Source organism: Macrotis lagotis, chromosome 1 (assembly GCF_037893015.1).
Source record: "Macrotis lagotis isolate mMagLag1 chromosome 1, bilby.v1.9.chrom.fasta, whole genome shotgun sequence".
Classification (NCBI taxonomy): Eukaryota; Metazoa; Chordata; class Mammalia; order Peramelemorphia; family Peramelidae; genus Macrotis; species Macrotis lagotis.
The window spans coordinates 680,779,152-680,797,089 of NC_133658.1; the positions used below are offsets into that span (position 1 = coordinate 680,779,152).

At 33.1% G+C, this 17,938-nt stretch overlaps 1 long non-coding RNA gene across 1 annotated transcript in view; it reads left to right on the top strand.

Moving 5' to 3' along the window:
* The window catches only part of LOC141523046 (uncharacterized), a 122,553-nt gene that overhangs the window by 88,920 nt on the left and 15,695 nt on the right, over window positions 1–17,938 (top strand). The window contains exon 3 of the long non-coding RNA XR_012478316.1: window positions 15,173–15,264. This is a non-coding gene — a long non-coding RNA (uncharacterized LOC141523046). The remainder of the gene's footprint in view (window positions 1–15,172; window positions 15,265–17,938) is intronic.

Sequence of the window (17,938 nt, forward strand, 5' to 3'; positions counted from 1 at the left end):
CTGTAACAATAGGGGTATACATGTTTAATAACAATATAGCTTCATTGCCTATGGTTCCTTTAAAGAAGATGTAGTTTCCTTACTTATCCTTTTAATAATGATTTTTGATTACTTTATCTGAGATCAGGATTACTACCCCTTATTTTTTTTTTACTTCTGCTAAAGTTTAATATACTTTTATGCAGCCTTTTACATTTACTCAGTATGTATCTCTGTGTTTCTTATTAATAACATATTGTAGTAGGATCTCATTTTTAATCCATTCTGCTATCACTTTCATTTTATGGGACAGTTCATCCCATTCATGTTTACAGTTAAGATTACTAATTCTATATTTCCCTACATGCTATCTTTCCTTATTTATATCTTTTTTTCTTTCCTCTTATTCCTCCTCACCGAAATTTTACTCCCTTCCCCCCTTTTAACTTTTCTTTTAAATTTTAACTTTCATTTTATTTCTACTTATACATTAGCCTTCCCTTTTATCAGTCCCATTTTCCTTTTTCTTCCCTCCCCCCCTCCCCTGCCAAGTGGGAATGTATCTTAGTGCCTCTCTGGATCAAATCTATTGAATAGTATTTACTCAGTGTTCACACCCTTCCTTCTTTCCCTCTACTATAACAGATCTTTGTACCTCTTCAGCTGGTGTTATTTATTGATAGAAGCACTATCAATTAAGTACTACCAATTAAAGTACCATAAATCAAAGGTTGATTAATTGATTGCTTGATAAGCTCAAGGTGCTGTCAATTAAAGTACAATCACAGGTTTATTGACTGATTGATGAAAACATTGCCTTGTAGTCACTAAGTACCCTACCCTCTTCTGTCTCAGTAGAAATACACTTCTCAAGAGTCATGAACATTATTACCAAGGAAGAGATGGAGAACATCATTAAAAACAAACTATGATTTTGATTACTTTAAATTAAAAAGTTTTTGCACAAACAAAACTACTCTAACCAAGATCAAAAGAAATGTAGTAAATTGGGAAACAATTCTTACAACCAGCGTTTCTGGCAAAGGACTCATTTCTAAAATATATAGAGAGAACTGAGTGAAATTTATAAAAAAAAAAAAAAAGCCATTTCCCAGTTGACAAATGGTCAAAGGATATGCAAAGGCAATTTACAAATGAGGAAATCAAAACTATCCATAGTCATATGAAAAATTGCTCTAAGTCATTATTGATTAATAAATGCAAATTAAAGCATCTCTGAGATGCCACCTCATACCTCTCAGATTGGCCAATATGACCAGAAAAGGACAATTATCAATGTTGGAAGGGATGTGGGAAATTTGGGACATTAATGCAATATTGGTGGCGCTGTGAACTGATCCAACCTTTCTGGAGGTTCCATAATTTGGAATTATGCCCAAAGGGCAATAAAAATGTGCATGCCTTTTGATCCAACTATATGACTACTAGATCTGTACCCTGAAAAGATCATGAAAGAAGGGTAAAAATATCACTTTGTACAAAAATACTCATAGCAGCTTTGTTTGTGTTGGCAAAGAATTGGAAATCAAGGGAATGTCCATCAACTGGGGAATGGCTGAACAAATTGTGGTGTATATATGTTATGGAACACTATTGTTCTATTAGAAAGCAGGAGGGATGGGATTTCAGAAAAGCCTGGAAAGACTTGCATGAATTGATGCTGAGTGAGATGAGCAGAATCAGAAGAATATTATACACCCTAACAGCAACATGGGGGTGATAATCAATCTTAATGGACTTGCTCATTTCATCAGTGCAATAATAAGGGATAATTTTAGGGTATCTGTAATGGAGAATACCATCTGTATCCAGAGAAAGAACTGTGGAGTTTAAACAAGACCAAAGACTATTACCTTCAATTTTTTGTAAAAAATATGTCTTATGTACTACATAATTTTGCTATATCTAATATTTTATTTTTTCCTCAAGGATATGTTTTTTTCTCTCAACAAATTCAATTTTGATCATTGCATAGCTTTGAAGGGGGAGGGAAGGGGGGGGAAGTGCAACATTCAAAATCTTACCCAAAAAATTATACATAGAAACTACTATTGTATATAATTGGAACACAAATAAAATATTTATATAATAAAAGAGTCAAGAATCACATCAAATTATAATCACCCCCCCTTTACAAGTATGTTCACAGACACAGAATCATCATGAGCCAAAGCATCATATAAAGCCAAATCATATCATGAACCATTTGTACCCCCCCCAAGCATATTTTCTCCCACATTCCCCCTCTTTAGCTACTCAACCATAGTACTCTTGTTGCCTGAAATATGGATTAAGATAAGATCACTTCCTAATCTCTTTATGCTCAACCCTTCTAAGTAGGTTCCACCCGCTGCCCCCAAAGTCACTTCAGGTTTAATTAACTATAGAGTTTCTAAGTACTTTAAGTACTGGTACACTCTGAAGGTCTCTCATAAGAACTTTACAATTGATCAGAGAAAGTGCTAAGTTCTATGAGCAAGACAAAATTAAAGTAGGTCAAAGGAACTGAGAGCAAACACCCCGGCTTTTTATCTGGACTATTGGTCTCAAACATAGTGGTATCATTTGGCCCTGTTAAAAGGAAAAACAAGAACCAACCATACCTATATCCTCTAAATCCAGTCTCCTTGACTATATTCAAACCTTTAACTATACTAAGAGAAATACAATTCTCAAGTGTTACAAGTGTTATATCTTCCCTTATATGTTGTATAAAAATTAAAGTTCTTGAATAACATTTGTTATGTTTTATTTTTACCCCTTTTTGTTTAACTCTTTATGCATCTCTTGAGCCTTTTATTTGGAGACTGAAATCTCTGTTCAATTCTGGTCTTTTTATCAGGAAATTTTAGAAGTCCTCTATTTCATTGAACATCCATCTTTTCTCCCTGCCAGAATGAGCTGAATTTTGCAGGGTAGTAAATTTTTGGTCGTCCTTTGCCCTCCAAAATATGGTATTCCAGGTCCTCTGGTCCTTCATTGTTGAAGCTAATAAGTCCTGGGTAAGTTTGATTGTGTTCCTTTTGTATTTAAAATGCTTCATTTTTGCTGCTTGCAGTATTTTCTCCTTTTGTGAGAATTCTGGAATTTGACTATGATTGCCCTTGAAGTTTTTGTTGTGGGGCCTCTTTATGGAGAAGTTCTGTGTATTCTTTCAATGGTTATTTTGTCTTCTTACTCTAGCAGTTTGGGACATTTTTCCCTGATAATTTCCTATAAAATATTTTCCAGGTTCTTTTATGATTTAGACTTTCTAATAGTCCAATAATTCACAAAATGTGTCTCCTGGATCTATTTTCCACATCATTTATTTTCCATAACAGGTACTTTACATTTTCTTCAATTTTTTCAGCCTTTTTTTACTTTGTTTGATGGAATCTTGTAGCCTCATAGATCCATTGGTTTCTATTTGTCCAATTCTAATTTTGAAGGTTTTATTTAGCTTGTGTGTTTCCTTTACCGGTTGATTAATTTTACTCTTAGGTGAGTTATATTCCTTTTCCAGTAATTCAATTTGAGTTTTAAATTATTTGCATTCCTTTTCCAGGTGGTTGATTTTATTTCTTGAAGAGCTGCATTGTTTTTCCAGTTGTTTATTTTTATTTTTGAAGGAACTGATTTCTTTGGTCAATTTTTCATAATTTTCCTGCATGACTCTCATTTCTTTGTTACATTTGTCTTCTTCCACACTTCTTTGATTTTTTTAAATTCTTTTTTTAAGCTCTTCTATGAGGTTTTGGATTTGAGTTCAAATCATAGTATCTTTTGAGATTTCCTACTGCTTTCTTCTTTTTGGTACTATTATCTTTATCTGCATAATAGCTTTCGATAATGAGTGCTCTTTTTTTGCTCATTATAATTGAGCTCTGATCCTGGGGTATAGGGAGTATAGACCCAAGTTTTTTTATGCTGAGACTGGGTTCTGATTCCTGGGTTGTCATTGACAAAGATATTGCAGAAGTTTGTTTCCTCCTTTCTATCTAGGCTCTGCCTATGCAGTGGTTAGTTCCCAACCCAGTCCTGCCTTTTGCCCTAGTTTTCCCCAGGATCAAACTTTGTTTGGAGTTGGGACCCACCCTACTGGCTTCCTATTTAGTGGCCAGGACCTGTGCTGTTGCGAACTGTCAGGACCTGGACTGCATTATGGCTGAAAACCTCCCACTGGCTTTCCAGCTCTCCCACCTATCTAACTCAATTTCCTTTTCTGCAAAGATGAAAGTAAAACCTTTTCATTATTATCTTTATATGTCCGGTATCAAATACAAGGTTTGGAACAAAGAACGTGCTTAATAAATGCATGTTATTTTATTGATTGATTTTCTTAACTACATAGATATCTTTAATTTTTAAAGTTGTCTTCAACTTAGGGCAACCATCCTGAAAAATATTTTAAAATAATTTTTAAAAGAACAGTGCAAATGGAAAAACAATATACTCATAAAACTATCAAGTGTCTATTGAAAAATTATAAAAATCAAGAAAAATTGAAAAGTTTTAAGAAGACACACCCATCCAACCACTATGTAGAGATAAGAGATTCACAAATATACATAATTTCAGACTTTTTCAATGTATTGCTCAGTTATATTGATTTTTCCTCTTTTTAATATTAACAAATATTGTTATGTGAGATGGCTTTCTTGAAAGGAAAGGAGAAGAAAGGAGGAAAAAGTTAATGAAATAAAGCAGCTTTAAATATCCATAGCCTTTTATGCAGATTCTACTGCTTGGCATATATATCCAAGGAGGTCATTGACAAAAAATGTCCATATATCACCAAAATATTTGTAATGGCACTGCTGTGATAACAAAGAAGTGAAAACAGAATTGTACCCATCTCAGAGTGTGGAACAACTAAAAATAGTGTGGCACATGAATATGAGGGAATATTACTTATACTATAAGAAATAATGAATATAATGAATACAGAGATGCAGGGGAAAACTTACATGTATTTATTCAAAGTAAACTAGCAGAGTCAGGAAAACCACATATACCCACCATGACTATAACAATACAAGTTGAAAGAATTTCAACCATAAATAATTTTTTAAAATAACATTATAAAATTATAAAGAACAAACTTGATAGCAAATAAGAAGATACATTCATCTGCTACTTTTCAGAAGTGGGGGCTGTAGGTGTGGAATATGGTGTATAACATCAGATTTTTTGGTTCACTGATAGGACTTGTTTTTTCCCTTTTTCTTATTATTTAAAAAACTTACATACTATTATATAACAAGAATAATACAAATGAACCATTTGTCTTTCAAAACTCATTCATGGGGCGACTAGGTGGCATAGTGGATAAAGCACCAGCCCTGGAGTCAGGAGTACCTGGGTTCAAATCCAGTCAAACACTTAATAATTACCTAGCTGTGTGGCCTTGGGCAAGCCACTTAACCCCATTTGCATTGCAAAAAAAACCTAAAAAAAAACTCATTCATTATTATTTTAATAATACAGAGCAGTTAGGTTGTGTAGCAGAACACTGGACATGGAATCACTAAGAGCAATAAGTTTAAATACAGACTCAGACACTCCTAATGCCTCATTCTCTTGTAGATCGAGACCATATCAAAAGAGACCAAGTTTTAGGTGATATTACATAACTGGAAATTCAATGGTTTTGCTGACATCAGAGATTCAGTCTAAGTAACCACATCACCAGAAGGTCTATGACATGGCAGGGTGGTATAATTTAATATTTGGTGCTCTCAATGTATCCAATGAAGAAAGCAAGTAGCACCCTACCAGAGGAACTGATGCCCATTCAGACATTCTTCCAACAAATGAAATCAAGACATAAATAAAATTGTTACTTAATCAAATTGATGCTATCCTTACAGATAAGGGGTGAAAGATAATAAATGTAGCTGTTATTTCTAAAATCAGTTGATCTTTGTAAAATCTGGTTATAAAGTAGATAAGGCAAAGAGAAGTACAAACACTAGATGAGAAAAAAAATCAAACTGAAAAGAACTGCTTTCTTTTCTACAGAGACATTTAATTATAACACTTCTAATCTGTACTAATTCAGCAGTTCCCTTTAGCACAGAAACCTTATAATCAATTACAGAAAGGCAGAAATAATAAGTACACATTTCTCAGACCATGATGCAATAAAAATTACATGTAATAAAGGGTCATGGAAAGATAAACCAAGAGCTAATTGCAAACTAAATAACTTTATCTTGAATAACCAGTCAATCAAGAGGAAGCTAGGTGGCACAGTAGATAGAACACCAGCCCTGGAATCAGGAGGACCTGAGTTCAAATCCATTCTCAGACACTTAATAATTGCCCAGCTGTTTGACCATGGGCAAACCACTCTTAACCCAATTGACTTAAAAAAAATTTAATAATGGGTAGATCAAATAATAGAAATAATTAATAATTATATCCAAGAAAATACCAAAATTTATGTGATGCAACCAAGGCAGTTTTGAGGGGAAATTTTATATCTCTAAATATCTCTATGAATAAAATAGAGAAAAAGAGATCGATGAATTGAGTATGCAACTAAAAAAGAACAAATTAAAGATCCCCAATTAAGTATCAAAGTAAAAATTCTGAAAATCAAGGAAGAGATTAATAAAATTGAAAATAAGAAAATCATTGTTCTCATAAATAAAACCAAGAGTTGGTTTTATAAAAAAGCCAGTAAAATAGTCAAACCTTTGGTTAACCTGATTTTTAAAAAAAAGAAAAAAGATAACCAAATTACTAGTATCAAAAATGAAAAGGGTGAACTAAACACAAATGAGGAGGAAATTAAAGGGATAATTTGAAGCTACTTGTGCCAATATATTTGATAACATGAATAACATGAGTGAATATTTACAAAAACACAAACTGCCAAGATTAACAGAAGAGGAAATAAATTACTTAATTTCAGAAAAAGAAATTGAAGAAACCATCAATAAGCTCCCTAAGAAAAAGTCTTCAGGTCCAGATGGATTTATAAGTGAATCCTACCAAAACAATTAAGGAACAATTAATTCATATTCTACATAAACTATTTTTAAAAATAGGAGAGGAAGGAGTTCTGTCAAACTCCTTTTATGATACCAACATGGTACTAATACATAAACCAGGAAGAAACAAAACAGACAAAGAAAATTATAGATCAATCTCCCTAATGAAAATTGATGTAAAAATCTTAAATAAAATTTTAGCAATGAGACTATAGCAAGATATTACTAGGATGATACACCAAGATCAGAAAGGATTTATACCAAGGTAGGCAGGGATGGTTCAACATTAGGAAAACACTCAACATAATTAAAGATATCAATAGCAAAACCAACATAAAGCATGTGATTATCTCAACAAATACTGAAAAAGCCTTTGATAAAATACAAGAACAAAAGCACCAGAAAGTTTAGGAATAAATGGAGTTTTCCTTAAAATAATAAATAGTATCTACCTTAAACCATCAACAAATATTATATGTAATGTGAATAAACTCAGAGCATTTCCAATAAAATCAGGGGTGAAACAAGGATGCCCCTTATCACTATTACTATTCAATATAGTATTAGAAATGCTAGCAGTAGCAATGAAAGAAAAATAAATTGAAGGAATCAGAATTGGCTATGAGAAAGTAAAATTTTCACTCTTTGCAAAGGATATGATGACTGGGGCGGCTAGGTGGCACAGTGGATAAAGCACCGGCCCTGAAGTCAGGAGTACCTGGGTTCAAATCCGGTCTCAGACACTTAATAATTACCTAACTGTGTGGCCTTGGGCAAGCCACTTAATGCCATTTGCCTTGCAAAAACCAAAAAAAATGATATTATGGTATACTTAAAGAACCCAAAAAAATCATTTAGAAAACTCCATGAAACAACTAACAAATTCAGCAAAATAGCAGGATATAAAATAAACCTACATAAAGCACCAGCATTTCTATGTATGAAAAACAAAACCCAAGAACAAGAGATAGAAAGAGAAATTCCATTTAAAATAACAAGAGACAACATTAAATACTTGAGCATCTACTCCCCATGACAACCCCAGAAATTGTATGAACATAATTCAAAGCACTTTTCACCCAAATAAAGTCAGATCTAAATAATTGGGAAAATGGCAAATATTCATGGTTAGATCGAGCTAATATAACATAAATGACAATTCTGCCCAAATTAAATTATTTATTCAGTGCCATGCCAATCAAACTACCAAATAAGTAATTTACTGAGCTAGGAAAAATAGTAACAAAATTCATCTGGAGTAACAAAAGAATAGCAAGGGAACTGATAAAAAAAATGTAAGGGAAGGTGGCCCAGCTCTACCGGATCTAAAACTATACTATAAAGCAGCAATCATCAAAACTGCCTGGTACTGGTTAAGAAAAAGCATAATGCACCAGCGGATAGGATAGTTACAGAAGAAGTTGCAGTATATGACTATAGTGTTCTGCTATTTGACAGACCCAAAGACATCAGCTTCTGGGAATAAGAACCAATTATTTGACAAAAATTGTTGGGAAAATTGGAAAATAGCAGGGCAAAAACTAGGCATAGATCCACATCTCACACCCTATATCAAAATAAGGTCAAAATGGCTACAGGATGTACACATAAAGAACGATAAAATAGATAAATTAATAGACCAAGAATTGCTCAATTTATAAGATCTATGGAAAGGGGGTACATTTATGACCAAACAAGATTTAGAGCACATTACAAACTGCATAATTAATGATTTTGACTACTTAAATTAAAGAGATTTTGCACTAATAAAATCAATGCTGCCAAAATTAGGAGGAACACAAAAAGCTGGGAAACAATCTTCACAACTAGGAGTTCTGATAAGTCTCATTTCTAAAATACATAGAAAATTGCATCAAATTTATATGGTTACAAATCATTCCCCAATTGATAAATAGTCAAAGAATATGAGCAGACAGTTTTCAAATGAAGAAATAAAAGCTTTATATAATCATATGAAAAAATGCTTCAAATCATTATTGATAGAGAAATACAAATTAAAACAACAATGAGGTACCACCCTACACCTATCAGATTGGCCAAGATGAGAAAAAAGGGAAAATGATCAATGTTGGAGAGTTGTGGGAGGACATTGATGCATTGCTGGTGGAATTGTGAATGAATTCAACCTTTCTAGAGAGCAATATGTAACTATGCCCAAAGAGCAATAAAACTGATCATACCCTTTGACCCAGCAATTCCAATTCTAGATCTATATCGAGAAGAAATTATAAACAAAGGGAAAAGTCCTACATGTTCCAAAATATTCATAGCAGCTCTTTTTGTGGTGGCAAAGAATTGGAAATTGAAGGGATGCCCATCAATTGGGGAATGGCTAAACAAGTTATTGTACATGAATACTATGGAATATTATTGTTCTATAAGAAACCATAAGTGATTGGACTCTAGAGAAGCAGGGAATGAGTTACAGGATCTGATGTTAAATGAAGGGAGTAGAACTAGGAGAACAATATCAACAATAACACTGTGAGATGAACAACCTTGTTGGAAGCAGTTCATCTGAGCAGTTCAGAGAGTTAGGACAACTGTAGGCTATGGACTATATTATCCTCATCCAGAGGAAGAAAAACAAATCAAAACACAACACACACACACACACACACACACACACACACACACACACACACACACACACACACACACATACACACACACTCACAGACAAAAACAAAATCCTTCAGACAAAACAAAAAAAATACTTTATAAAAATTATCTCTTACTCTTAATCCTAATTCCTCATACCAAAATTAATTAATCTGTAAATATGTTTATCAAAATATTTATGTACAATTCTAACCTGACTGTGCTGAGGGGAGGGGGATAGGAAGGGAGAGAGGAAGGAAATTTTGTAACTTAAAAATATACATGTGCATGTGGACAAAAAGAAATAAATAAATTTTAAAAAATAATATCAAGGGGACTGATAAAAAATGCAAAGGAAGGTAGTCTATCTGTGACAGATTTAAAACTATATTATAAGGGGTGGCTAGGTGGTGCAGTGAAGTGGCCCTGGAGTTAGGAGTACCTGAGTTCAAATCCGGCCTCAGACACTTAATAATTACCTAGCTGTGTGGCCTTGGGCAAGCCACTTAACCCCATTGCCTTGTAAAAACTAAAAAAAAAAAAAAAAATATATATATATATATATATATATATATATATATATATATATATTATAAAGTGACAGCCATCAAAACTGGCACCAGTTAAGAAATAGAATAATTGACTAGTGAATTAGAGTAGGTACAGAAGAAAAAGTAGTAAATGACTATAGTAATCTATTACTTGACATACTCAAAGACATTAGTTTCTGGGATAAGAACAAAAGCTTCTGGGAAAACTGGAAAATAGTATGGCAGATGGGGCGGCTAGGTCGCGTAGTGGATAAAGCACCAGCCCTGGAGTCAGGAGTACCTAGGTTCAAATCCGGTCTCAGACACTTAATACTAATTACCTAGCTGTGTGGCCTTGGACAAGCCACTTAACCTCATTGCCTTGAAAAATCTAAAAAAAAAAAAAAAGCAAAAAATAGTATAGCAGAAACTAAGCATAAACTCACATCTCACACCTTACCAAAATAAGGTCAAAATGGTACAGGGTTTAGACATAAAGAGCAATACCAGAGACCAATTAAGAGAACAAGACATAATCTATCAGTCAGATCTACGGAAAGGGGAGAAATTTATGACCAACCAAGAAATAAAGAATGTTATAAATTGCAAAAGTAGATGATTTTGACTATATTAAACTAAAAAGATTTTGTACTAATAAAATGAATGCAATAAAGATTAGAAGAAAAATGGGAAGCTGGGGAACAATGTTTCTGATAAAGGACTCATTTCTAAAATATATAGAGTTGAATCAAATTTATAAAACTACAAGCCATTCTCCAATTGATAAATGGCCAAAGGATATGAACAGGCAGTTTTCAGTTTAAGAAATTAAAGCTATATATTGTAACATAAAAAAATACTAAAATCATTATTGATTAGAGAAATGCAAATCAAAATAACTTTGAGGTACCCCCTCATACCTATCAGTTTGGCAGATGACAAAAAAGGGAAAATGATCAATGTTGGAGAGCTTGTGGGAAGACTGGGACATTGATGCACTGTTGGTGGAGTTGTGAACTAATCCAACCATTGTGGAGAGCAATATGGAATTATGTCCCAAAAGCAATAAAATTCCTCTGCCCTTTGACCTAGCTATAACAACATTATTCCTATATCCAAAAGAAATCATAAAAAATGGGAAAATCTCACATGTTCAAAAATATATATAGTAGTTCTTTTTTGTAGTAGCAAAGAATTGCAAATTGAAAGGATTCCCTATCAGACTGAGCAATGGCTGGACAAGTTATAATGAACGATATAGAGTACTATTGTACTACAAGAAATTATGAATGGTCAGACTTGAAAGAAGCATGGAAAGAATTACATGAACTGATGCTGAGTGAAGGGAACAGAACCAAGAGAACATTGTACACATTTACAACAACATTTTGAGATGGATGCAACTCCTCTCAGCAGTTTAGAGATCAAGGACAACCCTGAGAGACCTGCTATAGACAATACCTTCTACATCCAGAGGGAAAAAACCATGGAAATTGAATGCATACTGTGTTCACTTTTTGAGACTTCTCTTATGTTTTCCCTTCCTTTCTCTTGGTTTTTTTTCTTTCCCCTTAATTCTAATTCATCTTTCACAAAATGACTCATGCATTAATATGTTAAATACAAATGCTCGTGTACTTTACCAGATTGTTTGCCACCATGGGGGAGTGGGAGGGGGGCAGAAGGGTGGTAGAAAAATATGCAACTCATAGATCTGCAAATGGATGAATCTGAAAAACTACCATTGCACGTAATTGGAAAAATAAAATAAAATTTCAATTTTTAAAAAAAGAAAAGAAACACACCTAAAAATAGATCTAAGCAAGATAATTTAAGAATGATTGCACTCCCTAATAGAGTTTAAAAAAATTTATCAAGGGAAATTGCACATTTTGGATCCAGAGGGTTAAATACAAATTGAAAGAATCCACCAATCACCTACTGAAAGGGATCCCAAAATGAAAAATTAAATTCCAGAGCTTTATGTGAAGAAAAAAATGTTTCAAGCTGCCAGGGGGAAAAAAACCAATAAATATTGTGAAGACTTTAATCAAGATCACACAAGATTAGGTGGTTTCCATGTTAAAGGAACAGAGGGTTCCTTTATGATATTATCCTAATATGATCTGGAAGGCAAAGGAAATAGGATTAAAACCAAGAATAACCTATCCAACAAAACTGAATATAATGCTTCAATGGGAGAAATGGTATTTGTTTACATGGAGTACTTTTCAGCCTTTTTTGATGAAAAAAAACTGGAGCAGAATAACAAATCTGACATTCAAACAGAAGATTCAAGATAAGCAAATAAATAATAAACATGAAAGCAATAATAAGAGATTCAATAAAATTAAATTGTTTACATTCATATAAGGGAAGATAATTCATGTAACTCTAAGGAACTTTACCATGGTTAGGGCACTTACAAGGAGTCTACATAGTGAGAGGGCATGAATGTGAATCAATTATATTGGGATGATGTCCAAAAAAAATGGGAAAAGAAAGAGCTATACATTGGAAGAAGTGGAAAGAGAGAGGTAGAATAGGCAAAATTTTCTCATATGAAAGAAACACACAAGGAAGAGCTTTTATAGTGAAAGAGAAATGATGGTGGGCATAGCTAACAATACTTGAACTTTCACTCATTAGAACTGATTCAAGGGGGTGGCTAGGTGGCATAGTGGATAAAACACCGGCTCTGGAGTGAGGAGTACCTGAGTTCAAATCCAGTCTCAGACACTTAATAATTACCTAGCTGTGTGGCCTTGGGCAAGCCACTTAACCCCGTTCGCCTTGCAAAAAAAAAAAAAAAAAACTAAAAAAAAAGAACTGATTCAAAAATGTAAGAACAAACATACCCCCCCCCACACACACACACACACAACAATAGAAGAGGAATGGGATGAGAGATGGAAAGATGGATTGATAAAAGGGAGGGTGGATTAAAGAAGGCAATAGTCAGAAACAAAAGCAGACTTTTGAGGAGGGACAGGATAGAAAGAGAGAAAAGGAGAACAGAGACAGAGACAGAGAGAACCTCCACTGCTCTGGAGCAATAAATCAATTTAATTATTCTGGAATTCAACTTGGAACTGCATACAAAAGTTTACAAAACTCTGCATTAGCGATTAAATTTTGAGGAAGGGAATGTATTTACACAAAAATATTTACAACAACTCTTTTGTGGTGACAAAGAACTGGAAATTGAGGTGATGCCTATCATGAGAAATGACAGAATAAATTGTGGTATATGATTGTGATGGAATACTATTGTAATATAAGAAATGAGGAGCAGGATGCTTTCAGAAAAACCAGGAAAGACTTATATGAATTGTTGCAAAGTAAAGTGAGCAGAACCTTAAACAGTGCACACAATGACAGCAGAATTGTATTATGATCAACTGTGAATAACCTAGCTAATCTCATCAATATTCTCCACAATCCAAGATAATTCTGAAGGATTTATGAGGAAAAACTGCTACCTACCTCAAAAGAAAGGACTGATGGAATCTTAATGTAGATTAAATGCAAACACTTTCACTTTATTTTTTCATGTTGGGTTTTTTCCTAGTCTGTGTTTTCTTTCATAATATGACTAATATGGAAATATATTTTGCATGAGTGCATATGGATAACCTATATCAAATTGCTTGCCTCCTAAATTAGGGGACAAGCTAGGGAGAGAGAGAATTTGGAACTCAAATTTTTTAAATGTAAAAATTGTTTTTACATGTAATTAAAAAATACATATTTTTAAAAGAATAAAAAAGCTGTGTTCCCAAAGGAAAAAAATGATTTTCAAAAACTTATGTTTCAAAATATTATTTGGAAACAAAGAATAAAAAAGGCTTGAAGACCATCATCAAGAAGCAAGTGTTGGACACTGTACACTGCAAGACCATCAAATTGATACTATCTTGTCAGAAAAGGGGTGAAAGGTTATAGAAGTAATAGTTGCTTTTAAATCAGTTTGTATATGAAGTTTGATTATAAGGTAGTTAAGGTATAGTACAAAAACCCAAATTAAAAATACAAACATTAAAGTTTTTTCTCCTGCAAAGGCATATGATTATAACAGCCCCAGACTAACCTGTTCAGTGGCAATAGCATTTAAGAAGAGATTGGGAAAGACAGCTGATCATTTTAAAAATTAATGCTGAAGATGCAGTTTCTAAGAGTGTCAGAGATTAATTCTTGTTAGATCCTGAAAATGAAAAGATCACAGAAAAGTGGGAAAAGGCAATGAACAATGATTTTTCTGATGGGTTGATGCCTACACTCCTCTCCAAACTCTTTCGTGTCTCTCTGGATTTCTTTGTCCACCATGACTCAGAAGCTTTCTCACCCTGAAAGTTCATTTTACTCCCTGTGACCCAGTACTGTGATTGCTCAGGTCTTCCAGAACTGCTATTTTAAGGAAAGTGCTGAAGCCCTCCATGTTCACTCCCCCTCATTCCTCTCCGTATTTGACTCCTGGTTTTCTGGTCTTCTTTCTCCAATGCCTGGGCAACTCCTTCTCCTCTACTCCCTTCTTTTCAAATTTCTTTTAGGGATAGTCTTTCACCCACCAAAATAAACTCTTAGAAGAAACCTACTACCTTTTTTTTGCTTAAGTTTTTAATTCATCACATGTAGTAAGCACTTAGTAAATGTTGACTGACTACATTTGTAAACTTTGAGATCCTGCCTCTGACACATACTAGCTCTGTGATCCTAGGCAATTACATCCTCTCAGGTTGTGAGAGGTGACCCTAGAAGACAGTATGTGGCAGAAAAGGTGCCAACCTATGACTATATGGAGTTAACTATCCTGGGAGTTCCCTGTGCCAAAGAAATCACTGACCCAGTCCTATGACTATTGGAAATATTAAAAGAAAAAGGGCAATCCAGAAGAGAATAGAAATTATTGATCTATAAACCAGATTTCTCATTTCTATGGAGTCTTTTTTATTATTTACTTTCCCAATTATATAAAAGAATAATTTCCAAAATTTATTTTTGAAACGTTTTCTCCTCCCACTTTTCCCTCCCCTACCCTAGGATAACAAGTAATCTGATTCTATGGAGTCATTATTACAATGATCTATCAATGTATCAATTTCATCCTTGGTGAAAATATGAAAAGAGAACAAGTAAGTTTTGAAGTGATTTCCTATTGTAGACCATACATTTAAAGTAACATGGTTAATCAGGACACTTTATAAATCCTTTTGTTTATTAGTTTTTAGAAAATTTTTGACTCAGTAGAGCAAAACTGTTGGCTCAATCCCCCCTCAGTTTCTCTGAAATGTACAAAAAATGTAAAAAGTTCAATGACAAATAAGACAACAGATATGACTGTTCTATAAATAAGTATTAACATCAAGCAAACAGGGAGATTTATGTTCACCAAACATATTTATGAGCACCACAAAAGATGTTTTCAATAAAATCTAAATAATAGAAAAACTTTTCATTGATGGCAAAATACTCCAACTGCTCTTTCACAAATGGTATCATATGAATCACCTGTTAATTTGAATCATAAATTGTTAATTGGATCATATATTATATACACTACCTTAGTAAAATTCATGATAATGCAAGAGAATGATTTAAATATTTTTTGAGAGAAAATTAAGTGAATTAAAAATACCTATTTCTCAGATTAAAGATTGAGCTAGACAAGCTGCATTTGATTCTGACATTAGAATGTGTACCTTGGACCAAACATTAGTAACATAATAATTTTGGCCAATATTTAAGTAGTATGAGGCTAGATTGCATTTGGGCAACTGCACATCATGGTTCAACAAATCTAAACTGTTTCATTGATGTTATTACCTGTTACAGGTTATTACCTGTCTTTTTTGCATGGTAGTAAATAATGGAATGTCATGTTCCTTGAAGAATTACATTACAAAATATGAAAGGATTATAGAAAGACCTAAAAGCAGGATGAAATAAGCTACCTGTAATGACTTCTAAGCAATATGTACTGTAAAAGACTGTTTGACCAATTGTATTCCTGAAGAAAAGAACATGAAGTGTATCTCACCTCTTTTAGTGATAAATGGAGACTGTGGATGCATAATCAATGTCTGTGTTATATTGTTTGTTTTAAAATTTTTATTTATTACAAAGGAGTCCTTGAGATATGGGAGATTACATCTGGAAAAAGAAAGTAGTAATATTATTTAAAATGTGAAAGTACTGTCTTGATGATATATACAAGCAGAGAAATACTTGAAGAGATGTCTCTAATACCAAAAATCATTAATATTATCCTTTACAATAACTATTCCATAAAAAATATGGGACAAAATAATTCCTTATAATTGCTTTAATTTCATCTTAATTAATTGCATCATCTTTTTATACTGCTATTGGAACTTTAAAATTTTATTGCATAAATTGTGGTATATGGATAGATCAGCCTTAGAATTAGGAAGATTTGCATTTAATGCCTGCCTCTAATAGATATTATTTATTTGATCATAGAAAAGTCTGTTTATTTATTTAAATAAATATATAAATATTATTATTTCAACTGTTTATTGCAAGGATGTATATACCAGCATTTAGAATATATATATATATGTATATATACACACACACACACACATATATATATATATATATATATATATATATATATATATATATATATATCAGTAGTATTTATCATACTGATAAAGTTCCATACTGGTAAAGTTCAAGTCTGAACAATTCACCCCAATATGTACCAGTATTTATATATTTAGACTAGATAGATAGATAGATAGATAGATAGATAGATAGCATTTATATACCAGCATTTATCATAGTAATAAAGTTCCATAGTGGTAAGGTTCAAGTCTGAACAATTTGCCCCACAATTCTCCCATATAACCCACTCCCCCCCCAAAAAAAATGCATGAACAGAAAAGGAGATAGGTTAGTCATGTAACAAGAATGAGAGACAAATGATAGATAGCTTGAATTATATACTGAGAACTCTGAAATACAAAAGAATAAAAGTAATGAAGGTAACACGATGGTATTGTATAGTGGGTTTATGGGAATTTATTGGTAAGAATTATATAAGATTAGAAGACATAGAAGGATTCAAATAAAATATGAAATCATCTTTATTTAAAGTTATCTTTCCTACCTTTCCAGCATTCTTACACATTACTATACTCTGTATACTTTACAATCTAGTCACTCTGAACTCCATGATGCTAGTAGTAGTAGTAACATTGGTGTAGTAGTAGTATTAGTAGCAGCAGCAGCAGTAACAGCAACAATAATATTAGTAAGTAGTAGTAGTAGTGGTAGTAGTAATAGTAGATACTAGCCCAAGACAGTCCATTTCCCTTCTCTTCACCTTTATTGATTGCTCCATATGCTTGGAATAGTCTTCCTCCTTTTGACTCTTCATTTTCGCTGGTTTTCTCCAATACTCAATTCAAATCCCACTTTCTGCCCGAGACACTTTCCCCTTTGACTTTACTTACTCATCTCTCTCTCTCTCTCTCTCTCTCTCTCTCTCTCTCTCTCTCTCATCATATATATGTATAATATATATAATATATAAATGCATAATTTAATAAATATTTAATATATAGAATTTATAGATATAGATATAGATATAGATATATATACAGATGTAATATGTACCTCACTAGTGTTATGCTTGTCACCTCCATTGTCCTTTGAATTCCTTGAGGGGAGGATCTACTTTTGTCTTTTTTTTTTATATATGCTGAGAACTCATGGGACATGAGAAAAGTTTATATACTTGGCAACATATTACTTTCAGATTGGTATGGTTGGTGGAAAGAA